The 14,263-nt window shown below is 41.9% G+C and overlaps 1 protein-coding gene across 7 annotated transcripts in view; it reads left to right on the forward strand.

Moving 5' to 3' along the window:
• Window positions 1-14,263, forward strand: part of TBL1X (transducin beta like 1 X-linked) — a 255,239-nt gene that overhangs the window by 140,180 nt on the left and 100,796 nt on the right. For 4 of the 7 annotated variants that reach the window (XM_073354501.1, XM_073354510.1, XM_073354483.1 and 1 more), the window contains one exon: window positions 10,559-10,666. The exons of the other annotated variants lie outside the window; for them this stretch is intronic. The gene's annotated coding sequence lies outside the window, so the exon portion shown is untranslated. The remainder of the gene's footprint in view (window positions 1-10,558; window positions 10,667-14,263) is intronic. 7 annotated transcript variants of the gene reach the window in all.

Here is a 14,263-nt window from a genome sequence, read left to right on the forward strand (position 1 = left end):
TAAGAAATAAATCTCATGAATAGGGTTGCCACGTGTCCAGGTTTTGACTTCTTTGTCCAGGTGCCATTTAGGGTTGCCAGGTGCTTGGTTTTTGACTGGAAAGTTCTGTCAAAAAGGGGACCTGGCATCCCTAAATGGTACTCAAACCAAAAGTACAGTTACTGCAGGGTGGTGAGAGGTGCCAGGTGATTAACCCATAACAAACCCTGCTAAGCTGGTGCTGCCTCCTACCTACAGGCAAGCTCCTTGAGATGATCCAGTGAGCGATGGTGGTGGGGGTAGAGGAGCAAGGGGTGGGGCCTTGTGGGGAACAGGGGCAGGGCCTCAGGTGTACAGTTACCAGCAATTAGAAATCTTGCGATCCTACTCATGAGTAAATACCAGGAAACAGAACTGTTTTCGGAGCTGGATTTTTTAAGCATAGAAATTAACATTTATTTTACTAACCCCGAGGCTGCGAATGAGTTATGTGAATATAACCATTGTCTAAAGTGCCTTACTCATTGTCCATGTATATCCTATATTAATATATATTATATATCATGTGTATCCTATATATCTATAGCTATCTATCTTTATATATTGTGACAGGGTCAGGCCAGATGGCTATAGGAGAGTAATAGAAGGCAGCTATATTAGCCCCAGGCTAAGTAGGTCCCTTTTCCCTGGGTAAGGTAACAGGGAAGGTTCCAGAACAATCAGGAACCTTCTGGAGACAATTAAGACAGGCTGATTAGAACACCTGCAGCCAATCAAGAAGCTGCTAGAATCAATTAAGGCAGGCTAATCAGGGCACCAGGGTTTTAAAAAGGAGCTCACTTTAGTTTGTGGTGTGTGTGTGAGGAGCTGGGAGCAAGAGGCACTAGGAGGTGAGAGTGAGAACGCGGACTGTTGGAGGACTGAGGTGTACAAGCATTATCAGACACCAGGAGGAAGGTCCTATGGTGAGGATAAAGAAGGTGTTGGGAGGAGGCCATGGGGAAGTAGCCGAAGGAGTTGTAGCTGTCGCACAGCTGTTCCAGGAGGCATTCTAGACAGCTGCATTCCACAGGGCCCTGGGCTGGAACCCAGAGTAGAGGGCTGGCTCGGGTTCCCCCCAAACCTCCCAACTCCTGGTCAGACACAGGAGGAGTCGACCTGGACTGTGAATTCAGAAAAACGGCCAAGCTGAGGGCTGCCGTGAAGCTCCAAGGCGAGCAAATCCGCCAATAAGCGCAAGATCCACCAAGGTAGAGCAGGAACCTTGTCACTAATATATATATTATATATATATATATCCTTCTGTTGACACAATCCTAAATTAATTGTATCAACAAGAGGCAACTGCAGTTCAAAATCCTCATGGACTTTCTGTCTCATATTTTGAAATTAGCCTTATTTCCATCTTCCATTTCCTTTCACATACTCTCTTCCTCCAGTGGAGATCAAATTCACTCTGGGTTTTACTGGTTTTGTTTTGTTTTGTTTTTGATTTTTGGTATGCAACATCACACATCAACTTTTGGCTGCCAGTAATCCTTTTTGTAATATTTTCTTGTCAGGCTGAACAAATCATGATGTTACTGTTTCTCTCAGTTACCCCCAGACAGCCAAAGCCTCCCCAGACACGTTTATTATCTTTCCTCCAAAACTATGATGTGCTGCAACAAATACAGTATTTACTACATCAAGATGTAGCACAGGGAAGAGAAGGCTGGACCTACTGAGTCTCCATATGGGTAAAGCGTTGAGCAGAATAAGTATTTAGGAAAGACTCTGCAATTAAGATTTCCGATGGTGAACACCTATTTTGGCTCCTATAGGGCTCTTGTGTAAGAGGAGGTCACAATAGGGTACCCAAACTGGTTCAAGACATGTCATTGTTGTGATATTGATTCACTTAATTGAACAGGTGTTTCCTGCATTTGAGAGAGGCTGTTCCGGTGAAAGGGAGAAAGGCTTCCTATTGGCAATGGAATTACAGCTATAAGCTTTCTCTGTATTAGATACATCTGCCTCTAGCTCAGCAAGGCTCTTTTGACACCTTAGCTGAATAATGCAGAACAGAATTCTGCTACATCTATTGTATAATTGAAACATGAATAATAATTCTCTCAACTATACATGAAAAGAGAGACTGAATTATTTCTGTGTGATTGGACCTTGATACCAGTTCATCACTTCTGGTCCTCAAGAATAAGACTAACATTTTAAGGGTGTTTTTCCTGTTAACCTGTTTATGAGGGAAAGCTTTTATTCAATCATATTGTAATTATTCGTCTCAAAGTTGATTTCATAATTTGTTTTTATCTAGCTGACTCATATCTATTTTATGTTGCCCTCTTCACCGGATGTGACTTTGAAGATGTCTCATCAATGCTAAACCAGGTCAAAACACCCTTCCAAATTCAGTAGATGCATGACTCAGGGCTTGTCTACGTGGAGATTTAGCAAGCCAGGGTCTGGATGTATAACATATTAGCGTGCTGCACACTAACTGGTGATATGGACTCTGCTACCACACACTAAAAGTTCTGTAGTGCAGTTTGACCTGCTCTTTCAGTGCACACTGCAGAACTTCTAGTGAGCGGTAACAGGGTCCATATGACCTTTTTTGTCCAGCAAGTTATTGTGCTATACATTCACACCCCAGCTTTCTGAACGCTAAGTATCCGTGTAGATTAGCAGTTAGAGACTCAGGTGCTATGGTGATGGGGCAGTATAAGAACCTAGACACACAGATGACTAGTACATCAAACAAGGAACGGTTCAGCTAGCTGTTCATCTTTTTCAGGTAAATAAATTGATCTATGAATAATAAAGTGAAAAATAAAGTGAAATTGATCACTTGATGATTACTTGTTTTGTTCATTCCCTCTGGGGCTCCTGGCATTGGCCACTGTCAGAAGACAGGATACTGGGCTAGATGGACCTTTGGTCTGACCCAGTATGGCCATTCTTATATTCTTATGAACACCATGCAGTTTACTAGGGAGAGATTTTTATTGAGATGTTAAAAACCCAGCTCTTGACTAGCCTGGGTATAAACATTGCCCCTTTTTTGTAAGAGTAGTCGTGCCCAGCACAGTATGGGTGGAGGTTTTGGCAACAAGTTGGTTGTTGCCTGTGTCCCAGAAGTGGCTGCATTTTAGTGCTGCTGGTGTGGTTTTATGTAAAATATTAATCCAAAAAAGAAATTAAAAACCCAAATCACTCTCAGCAGCTTTGCAGGTGGCAGCACATTTAGTCTTCTTGATTTATATACTTTTTAGGAATCGCTTCATATATTTTTAAAGCATCTTTCAGACATGATATCTTGGGTTTTAGTTTGCCGGATTGTGACATATTTAACGATGGCATCCTGCAGTTTGCCATATATTCTGGTTTCCGTACAAGTACTAAAGGTTACCCCTCAGGGACTGTTTGAAAATATTAAAGCTGCTTATCACTTTGAAAGGATACAAAACATTCATTTCATGTATTAGGTAGACGGCACATCTTTTCTAGAGGCTGAAAGTTAAATTCCTCCTGTGAGGCTTCTCTGGTTTTGTGTACTACTGAAAGTGGCCTGCCTAACTTATATATAAAAAATAAAATAAAATCCATTGCTAGAAGGGGAAAATATAAATTAGACACACACCCACACACACTAATATAATGGTTTAAGGAATAGTGCTAGGGAAATGTATTTAAACACTAGGCCAGTAAAATTGGCATCTGGTTTGCCCTGTCTATGGTGGCTGGTCAAATCAGGTAAGAAATGGTTTGGTTGGAACTGTGCCACAATTGTGTTTAAATGCTGTTCTGAAACATGAGGCAAGATTTACAAAGGTATATAGGCATCTAAAGATGCAGACGGGTGCCCAATGGGATTTACAAAAGGACCTAAGCAGGTTAGACACATAACTCTTACTAGTTTTTCAATGCGAGTAGGCACCTAACCTGCTTAGGTGCTTTTGTAAATCTCATTAGGCACCTGTCTGCAACTTTAGACTCCTAAAAACCTTTGTAAACCTGGCCTGTGGATCCGAAATGAATGTATGCAGGATTTAAAGGGAGACTAGATAAGGAGCAAAGGTGCAGTAGATAGATGTACTCACCTTTCACTTCTGAATAAATATGGACAGGACCAAATTCAGACTTGGGGTAAGTGGATTTAACTTCAGTGACTTCTAGATTAAAGGCCTAGGTCAGAGTTTGGCCCAAATAGAGATTTCTGCTCAGTCATATCCAGGATGTAAGTATCTGATCTGGATGTAGATAGAATGGTGGAAGTAAATATATTTACATATGGTCAGATAAATTATGATTTTTGAGTTGTAGAGAACTATGTGCAGTGTTCCCTGTGCTATGCTAGATCTAAGCCGGAGATACCGGTCCCTCTCCAAAAATCCCTCCCCCAAATGGGTGGTCTTTTATGCCTATGAAGGCCACGGGGAACAGAGAAATAAAATCAGTCTTCACACAAAGTTTTACATATAGAGTGTATAGCCATTGAATATCTATGTCCTTCTCTCCAATAAAAGGTTAGAGTCCTTGGATGAAATCTTGAAGTCACTGGACTCAGTGGGAATTTTGTCATACATTTCAGTGGGACCAATATCATCTCTTGGCTTTTTTCTCCTGTTGTTTTGCATGACACAACAGTGTTGTCTTATAAATGTGAATTAAAGATTGAGAGTAATGGTGGTTGACAGACATGCTCAAGCATATTCTGATGGCTGATTTTCATATTTTTAGGAATGGTGCAAAGTCTAATTCCAAACCACAAGCATCAGACATATGATTATAGAGTATCAGAGGCATATGAGAACTGCTCTCCTGTGTTGTTGTTTACATACAGTCAACTTCTTTGGCATTCTCGCCGCAGAAGATGTAATAATGACAGAAAAGAGAGTTAAAGCCGTCTCTCTGACGTCTTTTTTTAAGCAGAAAAAAAATTAAAACTTCCAGGCTATTGTTATGTGGCAATATATGGCAGTTAAAGCTAACATTTGAAGTATTTCTTTTTTTATTTTGTTGTAAAAGGACATGCCAGGATACTTTGGGTCTCAGAAATCAGAGGGTTTTTTTTTATATACATCACAGTAAGTTAGTATGCAAATAGAAAGTATGATTGTTTTATTACCTGTATCAATGTTCCCTAAACAGTGGGTTGCAAGAAGGGTTGAGATGGGTTGTGTGTGCCCTGGAGGCACTACCTATCCCTCTCTCCCCTTCTTTCCGCCCCCCTCCCTCCCCCATTTCTCTCTTCTGCTGGTCATAAGGAAGCGGCCATAGCTGGCGAGTGGACAGTCACAGCCTGGCAGCGCTTGTAGCCCAGCCACAAGGAGAGAGGAGCTGGCTGGGGCTGCAGGAGTGGGACAGGGTTGCAGGAGTTAGAGCAAGGGGCCTGGGGGGAGTGGAGCAGGGGGCTTGGGCTGAGAAGAGGAAGGGAGATTGGGGAGCAGGGGGCTAGAGGTCTGAGTGGGGTTGAGGGTGGGGTGCAGGGAGCAAGGATTATGGTGGGTCCCCAAAAAAGGCAAAAGGCAGTTGGTGCGTTGCCTTTATAAAATGTTTGTGAACCTCTGACCTATATTACTAGCTGGCTAGATGCCAGATGAAACTCGGGCCCTATTGTGCTAGGCACCAGACCAAGACCCTAGTAAATGGTCCCTGCCTCAAAGAGTTTACCATCTATTTAGAGAAGAGTGACAAAGAGTGAGAGAGAGGAAGTATTAACTGTCATTTCACAGCCAAGTCACAGAGCGTGTTAGAGAAAGAAAGTGCCTCTGGAACCTAAACATATAGCACCAGAGCTGTGTGTATATTATAAAAAATATTCAAAAACAAACCACTCCACTGCATGCACACACTCCCCCTTTGGAGAGAATGAGAGAACAAACACATGACAGCTGTTAGTCATGTTACTTAATGTGCTACAGGAAGGTGCCCAGATACTAAGGTGATGAGTGCAGTATAAGGACCTATATAGAAGAGAATGGAGACTAAATGACTTGTCCAAGGTCACACAACAAGTCTGTGGCAGAGCCAGCAATTGAACCCGTACCTTGTAACTCAATCCAGTGTCCTAACCACAAGACTAGATTGTAGTCTCTGTCCATAGGCAGTTCATAGATTCATAATGTTTAAGGCCAGAAGGGATCATTAGCTCATCTAGTCTGACCTCCTCTATATCCTAGGCCATTAAATTTCACCTAATTGAGCCCAATAACTTGTGTTTGACTAAAGCATGTCTTCCAGAAAGGCATCCCATCTTGATTTGAAGACACCAAGAGATGAAGAATCTACCACTTCCCTTAGTAGCTTGTTCAAGTGATTAATCATGCTTGCTGTTAAAAATTTGTGCCTAATTTCTAATTTGAATATGTCTGGCTTCAGCTTCCACCCAATGGTTCTTATTGTGCCTTTCTCCAAGAGATGGAAGACCCTTTTAAACCCAGTATTATCTCCCCATGAAGGTACTTATACATTATAATCATGTCACCTGTAAGTCTTCTTTTTGATAAGCTAAAGAGATTGAGCTCTTTAAATTTCACACTGCAAGGCATTCTCTACAGCCCTTGAACAACTTTTGTTTTCTGCATCCTCTCCAATTTTTCAACATCCTTTTTAAAATGTAATCAGAAGAACTGGCTGCAATATTCCAGTATCGGTCTCATGAATTCTGTATAGAGAGGTAAAATCATCTCCCTGTTTGTTGCTTCCCTGTTTTTACAGCCAAGCATCACATTCACCCTTTTTGCCACAGCATGTAAGGGACCAGGGTGTTGGTGGTCTGGCCTAGTGGTTGCTGCTGGGCTTGGGTCTACACATCAGGGATAGTAGTCACTGAGCAGGAGTCAGAGGAATTGCAAGAGCCAGGTTCAGTAAGCAAGAATCAGGGTCAGAGGCAGTCCAAAGTCAGAGACTAGAGGTCAGAGGTAGTACCATGCTGGAATCAGGGTCAGAGTCAGGCCAGAGTCTGAGATCAAAGAGAGTACCAGACTGGAGTCAGAAGGCAAGAGTCAGTGTCAGGCTTGGGATTTGAAACTGAAGATCAGGAGACAAGATAAAGTCTGGAGTCACAGCAGGCCAAAGTCTGTGTGGTTAGCCAGACAACTTCCTGGGGCAACTCCCAGAGTTAAATAGGGTGCTTGGCCGGTAGAGGGCCGCAGGGTACTGTCCCTCTGTCTCCCTTGGGTGGTACTTCCTGCAACACCTATTCTCTGCAGTGCTCGCTGGCTCTGGCTCTGCATGGCCTCCCAGTGGCACTGTGGGAAGTCATCTGTCCCAAGTTCTAGTCCACACAGCAAATTTGATAGAGAAAATCTGCTTTTCAGAAAGTAAACTGTGTATAGTAAAATTCTGCTTTCCCCCACTAACACCGTCACCCCCCTCACTACCACCTATTTTTGTTCCTTTGCTCTGCCAGTGAGGAGATTATCATTCTATTCTTGAGTAGTTATCAGTACGTAGTTTCCTCCAGTCTGTCAGCTAAAATAAATCTGCTGGAGTCCTTAGCACCAAGAACACAGCTAAATTAGCACCAAGAACACAGGATGCTCTCGCCTCCTGGGCTGTGTGTTTTGCCACTCCAGTGCTACTAACTTCCTGAATTCTGATCCCTTGATTTGGTGCCTGATCCTGCAGTAATGACGTCCATGAAAATGTACCACTAACAGCAATGCTGCAGGATCTGACCTTCTGGGGTCCCTTTGACCTTCTGGGGTCCCTTCCAACCCTGATATTCTATGATTCTATGATCAGTCTCTTGCTTTGCTTCCAGGAGTCCACTGCGTCTTCTCCATAAAAGATTTCTATAACACATTACTAAATATCCCATTTCAATTTACTGTTAATACTTGACAATAACTGTTCTCATAACTGCAATGATCAAAATACAAAACCAAAACATTATCTTGTGATTAGCACTTTGATTTTTTTTTTCATGTATCCATAAATTAGATGCAGGAAAAAGGGTTAATATAACTTGGAGACATTAAATACTTATAGAGCTAAAGAGAGATGAAGGTCTCTGGCCTTCTGCTAATATCCTTGAATTACGATTGTTCCACCTGTTTTCACATCAACGCAAACAAATAAAATAGCCTCCCGACTTTTTATAGAAATGGCAACATTTGGGTCCCAACTGTAGTCAGTAATATGGCTGACGTGTTCCAGCAATAACCCCTCTCTTCCAGCAAAAGCTTGGTTGTTCCTTTATCAGTATGTGTTGCCAACAGTGTTAATCTGTTAGCAGACCCCCATTGTAGACAGATCCCCATTGAAGTCTGCAAGGCACTACATGGGCTAGGGGAGCCACCTGGATCAAGTCTAATGCCTTTAATAAGCAATAATAATATAAATCATAATGAATACTTGTTTCTATATAGCAAAAGTGAAAAGATGAATGGCCTTTAAATGGGTCTGTTGCTTTGCTAATAGTATTTTTTGAGAAAGCTATTGATAAAAGCAGGCAATGATACAGTGCACCAACATTTGTAAGAAGCCTTAGTCTGACAAATTTATGAGTATAATAAGAATGGAAAGCATTAAATATGCAGTCACACAATATTTAAATAAATCAGAGCTATAGTAGGAGCCTTTATCTGCTTTACAGGATGTGTTAAAATCAATGATTCCTGCAGAGGGATAGAACATGGATCAGTTAATTGTTGTCTAGACCAGCACCATTATAACTTGTCTTTTGTTGCATGCACAAGTATCAGGATATTGAATATGGGCTAAAAATTTAATATTTAATATTCTATGAGTTTTTCAGTTAAGTATGGAAACAGGGATTATAACAGTATAGTCTTCCAAACATATTTAGGGTACCGCCTTCCATATTTACAAAGTCACAGTTTTTGGAGATGTTTTGTAGAAGGGGATCATAATGTTCACAAGAGAAGAAATGAAAGAAAAACAGCTTAACCTCAAGCTGTCAAGATGGCTAGATGGCATGAAATAGCTTAAATCTCTCATTATTCTATAAATATATGGGAGTACACATTCATTAGACAAACTCAAAAGGCTTTGACTTTAGTTAGTGCTATAGTTTTGTCACAGTGGTCACAGAAACTGTGAATTTGAAGGAAGTCCATGAAATACCCCAAACTGAGTGAAATGTTTCCAAACTGAGTGATGATGTGACCTCGTGCATGCAGGTTTGGCCCGTCTGTCCCTCCCTCTATCCTCCATCCTAACCTCAGTGGTGTTGCTATCTTGTGCGTTAGGTTGCAGCACCCGGAGTAGGGAGCTGAGTCCAGCCCCAAAGGACAGGAGGCACTACTGAGAGAGTGAGTGCAGTGTGGGCTGACTCTACAACACCCTGTCCTACTGCCCCCTTTCCATGACTCGTTTTTTCCCCACACCTCTGCAGTTAAATGTATTCAAAATTTCTGTGACAATCATAGCCCTGCTTTTGTCCATTCAGGAATAGTTCATCTGTTGTTCATATCAAAGTTAATTGGAACAACATGGAAGGCCTGATTTCCCTATGGCCTGGTCCCTTGTGGAATCATTTACACTTGTGCAAAATGGGTGTAGTAAAACAGTATGCATGTGGGTATAGAATTTGGAATTTATTATGTTTTACAGTCACCTTGTACTAATGAGAATGAGTATGTTGTTCAAGACAGGTGGAAAATCAGGACTGGATTCATGAAAGCTAACCTCTAATGATGTTGCAAATACCTTTATTTTATAAATTGATTGAGGAATTAAATGTTTCATTAAAAAAACACATTTAATGTGTGATTCTAGGAGCTATCAAAAGTCTTTGGAAAATAATATAACTCATTAAGAAATTAAATAAATCATTTTATCCTGATACATTTTATTGTTTTATTAGAAAGAACACAAGACATAAGGTGGGCAGAAGAAATGAGGCTTGAAATGTAGCCTGGGGTAACATCAAGAAGTAAGTTAGGCACATGAAGGCTGTTCCAGAAGGGGGCTATGAAATAAGGCTCCACTGGAAAGACACAAAGGAAGGCACAGAAACGTCTGGTATTTGAAGAGTGCAGGAAAAAGGCTCTTGTGGATATAAAAATTCTGGCACACCTTTCATGTTTGATTCCATAAAGATTTCCACCCTGACCTTCCCAGAAGACCAAGGGATGGATGCTTTGGTCTACCAAGCTCATTTTGTTCCACTTACTTGGCACAAAGTGAACTTAAACCATCTGGAAATTCCCGTTATAGGGGGAAGCTCTGCTTGCAGTAGGGAAATTGTCTGTATTTTATTCAGCTGCAACTCTGTTGTCAGACTTGAACAGTGCAAGTGCCCATTGAAATGGCAGAATTTTGCGTTCTGATCCAGGTCGTCTTGAGGCTCCTGTTAGCATCCTGAGTTGCTACAACCTGCCTCACAACCACACGTGCATCAGTTGAGCAGCATGAGTCTTTGTGTGTCTCTCTTCTATAGCTTTTTCTGTCACAGCTTTATTCCCCCATGGTTCAGATAAGCCTCCCATCTCAAAGGATATTAAAAATGATTGATAAACTGGAGAAGGCCAAGAGGAAAACTGACAAGTGCTCCTCTTCTGAGGCCATGTAACCCGGTCTGACTGGGTCTCTCTGCCTCTCATTCCAGACTTATCTACTGTCGGATGTGGTGATCTCAATGGTAACGCAAACCCCCAGACTCTCGACAGCAGCCTGCGAGGAACAGCATTCAGCAGCTCAAAGGTCTCACGACCAGGTAAACCAAAGTAATTCCAAACATGGACTTACCTTGAGAATGCTATTCTCCCATTCTCCCCACTTTCAGATTTTTCTCTGCTGGCCTAAATCCTGGTCACAGCTGGAGCACAGCATGGGCACACCTGCATTTTTGTAGAAAGAGTTTGGTTGTTAAGTCTCCACTTGCACCATCATTTAAGGCTAAGACAGTTCCAACTCCCTCAGTCTCATTTGATAAAAGGTCTATAAATATTGTTGGTCATTTTCCTGAAATTCCTTTTTATAAACGTCTCCAAATTATCAATATTGCCAGGAAAAAGAGCAAAGAAGCAAGCTATCACTGATAAAGTGGATTCTGTGTTAGCTAGCTGCTCCAGAAAATTCTCTACAATGGAAGGAATCAACTCTCAGACAACTGCTGTTAAAGAGAGTGTATTAATTTTCTTACATTTATTTAGAACTGTCTGTCCATTTACATTAGGCTAGAGTCCTTACAAAATTATTTTTCTCTCTTCATGAGATCTGTCTTAATGGGTCCTGGAGAATTTCCATTTTGCTGGGTATGGTATCAAAATGTTTGCATGATACTTTCCAAGACGTCATGCATCTATCTGCAGGGTTGGGGGTTATGCCAACGAGAGCCTGCAGGGCACATTGTCAATGATCTGGTGCAGAATTCTTGGTTAAGTTTTGATTCCTTCTCTATATTGGTGGACTCCTATGGAGGGAACATGTAGATCAAGGCCTTAAAGATCTGTTTGGGAAAAAGACCTATGTAACTTCAATATAGGGGAAGATCAAGACTTTTACATACAGACCTACTCCTCATCCAAAATATGTTGGCTCACAATTGTTACAGAAACGAAGGATTGGCTATCATATGCAGGTGTAGCAGTTTATACATTCAGGGAATTCTGACTAGCTCTCTGGCAACTCCATATTAGGGGCCAGCTGGCTCCTTTTCAACAATGGTGTTCCTGCCTCAGCATCTCTAGCTTCTGGGGAACATTGTGATTATGGCTAGTTTATAAACTTTCTAAAGTTTCCTTCCATATGCCTTTCTTTGCAGATTGTTCTTTCTCCTTTCACCATTGTCCAGAGACTTTTTTTTCCTTCCCTTTTTTATCTCCCTTTTTTCCTTTGGGGAAAAAAGGAGAAAGGGATGGGGAGGGACAAAAGATAAAATGCCGATTTTCAATTCAAAATAAAAATATTTGCTGGAATTTGTTTCATTGAAAAATTAAATTTCTGAGGAATTTCTAATCAGAATGTCACACCGTACTAAGCCAAATGCTTTACAAAAGTCTAGGTATATTATAATCACACAGTTATCTGTATCAACCAAACTTGTAATCTGATCAAATAATTAAATCAGATTTCTTTGACAAGACATATTTTCCATAGAACAATGTTGACAGGCCTTAATTATATTCCTACCCTTAAATTCTTTTATCAGTTGAATCTGATATCAGCTTTTTCCACTATTTTGCCTGGGATTGTTGTATGGCTCACCAGCCTATAGTTAGCTGGGGCATTCCCTTTTTGACTATTAGCACAACATTAGAAGTGTTCCAGTCTTTTGCAGTCATCCTGATATTCCAAGCTTTACTAAAAAATTAACATCAGTGGGCTGGAGGTCTGTTCAGCCAACCCTTTTAGAACTCTTGGATACAAATTATCCAAGCCTGCGGATATAAATACGTTTATCCCAATAAATGTTGTGTAATGTCCTCCTTAGTTACTAATGGACAGGAAAGTTTGATCATCCTCATTTGATACAAGTACATCATTCTGCTTCCTTCCAAATTTAGAACAAAAATATTTATTGATGTGTTTTCTGCATCATCAGTGGCGGATTCTGCATCAACAGGGGGCCCCCTGGAAAAATAATCTGCCACCCACGGTGGAAGCCCAGAGCCCTAGCCGCCGGGCAGGCAGGGTGAGAAAAGTCCCCATGCCCCAACCTTGCTCTGTGGCAGAAGTGCCAGGCGGAGTAAACCCCTGCGCCGTGACCCCGCTCCCCAGCAGCAGTGCCAGGCATGTGGGGAGGAGAAATCCCTCTCCCCCCGTGACCCCTGAACCCATTCCTGGAAGAAGCCACAGGACGGGGGAAGCCCCCGGCCACGGCCTGACCCCATCTCTGGCAGAAGCTGCAGGACAGAGAAACCCCTTCCCCCCCAGCAGCCTCAGCCCAACCCTGGCAGAAGCTGTGGGATGGAGGAAGAACCCCCTCCTCAGTGGTCCCCAAGCCAAGACCCTCTGTGAAACAGGGGTGGACCCTGGGGAAGGGGCAGAAAGGGGTGCAGCTGTTGGGCAGGGCCACAGGCAGAAGGGGCGGAACAAGGAGTGATCTGGCCCAGGGCCCCAGGAAACCTTAATCCGCCTCTGGCATCATTAACAGTTTTACCATGTGTATTTAGCAATGGGTCTATTGATCTTTGTTATGATTTTTTGTATATAATATACTTAAATTCCTTAATTCAGTGGTTCCCAAACTTGTTCTGCCGCTTGTGCAGGGAAAGCTCCTGGCGGGCCAGACCAGTTTGTTTACCTGCTGCATTGGCCGGTTCAGCCAATCGTGGCTCCCAGTGGCCGCGGTTTTGCTGCTCCAGGCCAATGGGAGCTGCTGGAAGCGGCATGGACCGAGGCACGTATCCAAGTAAACAAACCTGCCCAACCCACCAGGGGCTTTCCCTGCACAAGCGGCAGAACAAGTTTGGGAACCACTGCCTTAATTCCTTATTGTCCTTAGCCCTGCCAGTCATGTATTTTTTTCCCGATGTCCTTAGTTTCCCATATTACTTTTCTGTACTTCATAACTTATAATTTATATGAGTTATATCTATTTCCCCCTTTTTCTGGTTGTTATATGCTATTTTTCTAATTGCTGCCTTCACTCCACTGAACCAGATTGGGCTTTTAGCCAAAGTTGTTCTCTTTCTTGATTTTTTTGAATCATTGCTTATTGGCTGTCTTATAAATTCTTTTTAAAGAACCCAGTTTGCATTCACATTTTTTGGTCTAGATTTTTCTTCCCAGTGAATTTAACTCATAAATTCTCTCATCTTTGGGAAATTAGCCCTTTTGAAGTACCAAGTGTATTTATTATCCAGTGTGTGCCCATATTGAATGTGATCAGGTCATAATCACTGGTCCCCAGGCAACCACAAGCTTCTAGGCAAGTGAATAAATTAGTCTTTATAATGAGGTCCAAAATAGGGTTACCTCAGATTGAGCGCAATACTTTTTGTATTAGAAAATTGTCATCTATAATGTTTAAAAACCAATAAAGTTTTGGTTTTCTTAACTGGTTTCATGAAACCTCCAACATATGTTTCCCCAACTGAAGTCCCTCACTACGCAATTATTCTTTTCACACATTACAGACAGGTGCTTATGGAGTAACTGATTCTGTTCTCTGGTTTGAGTTGCTGGTCTGTAACAGACCCCCCCACCCATGCTCCTTCTGGAGCTTTGTTAGGACATTGATCCATATGTGTTCAAGATCCTGTGGTTCTGAGTTATCGATAAATCTAAACGAGTAACGATGTTTTCAATGGAAAATGCTACCTCTACCTCTCTTATCCCCTCCATCCTTCCTAAATAAATTATAACT

This window comes from Lepidochelys kempii, chromosome 1 (assembly GCF_965140265.1).
Source record: "Lepidochelys kempii isolate rLepKem1 chromosome 1, rLepKem1.hap2, whole genome shotgun sequence".
NCBI classification, from domain to species: domain Eukaryota; kingdom Metazoa; phylum Chordata; order Testudines; family Cheloniidae; genus Lepidochelys; species Lepidochelys kempii.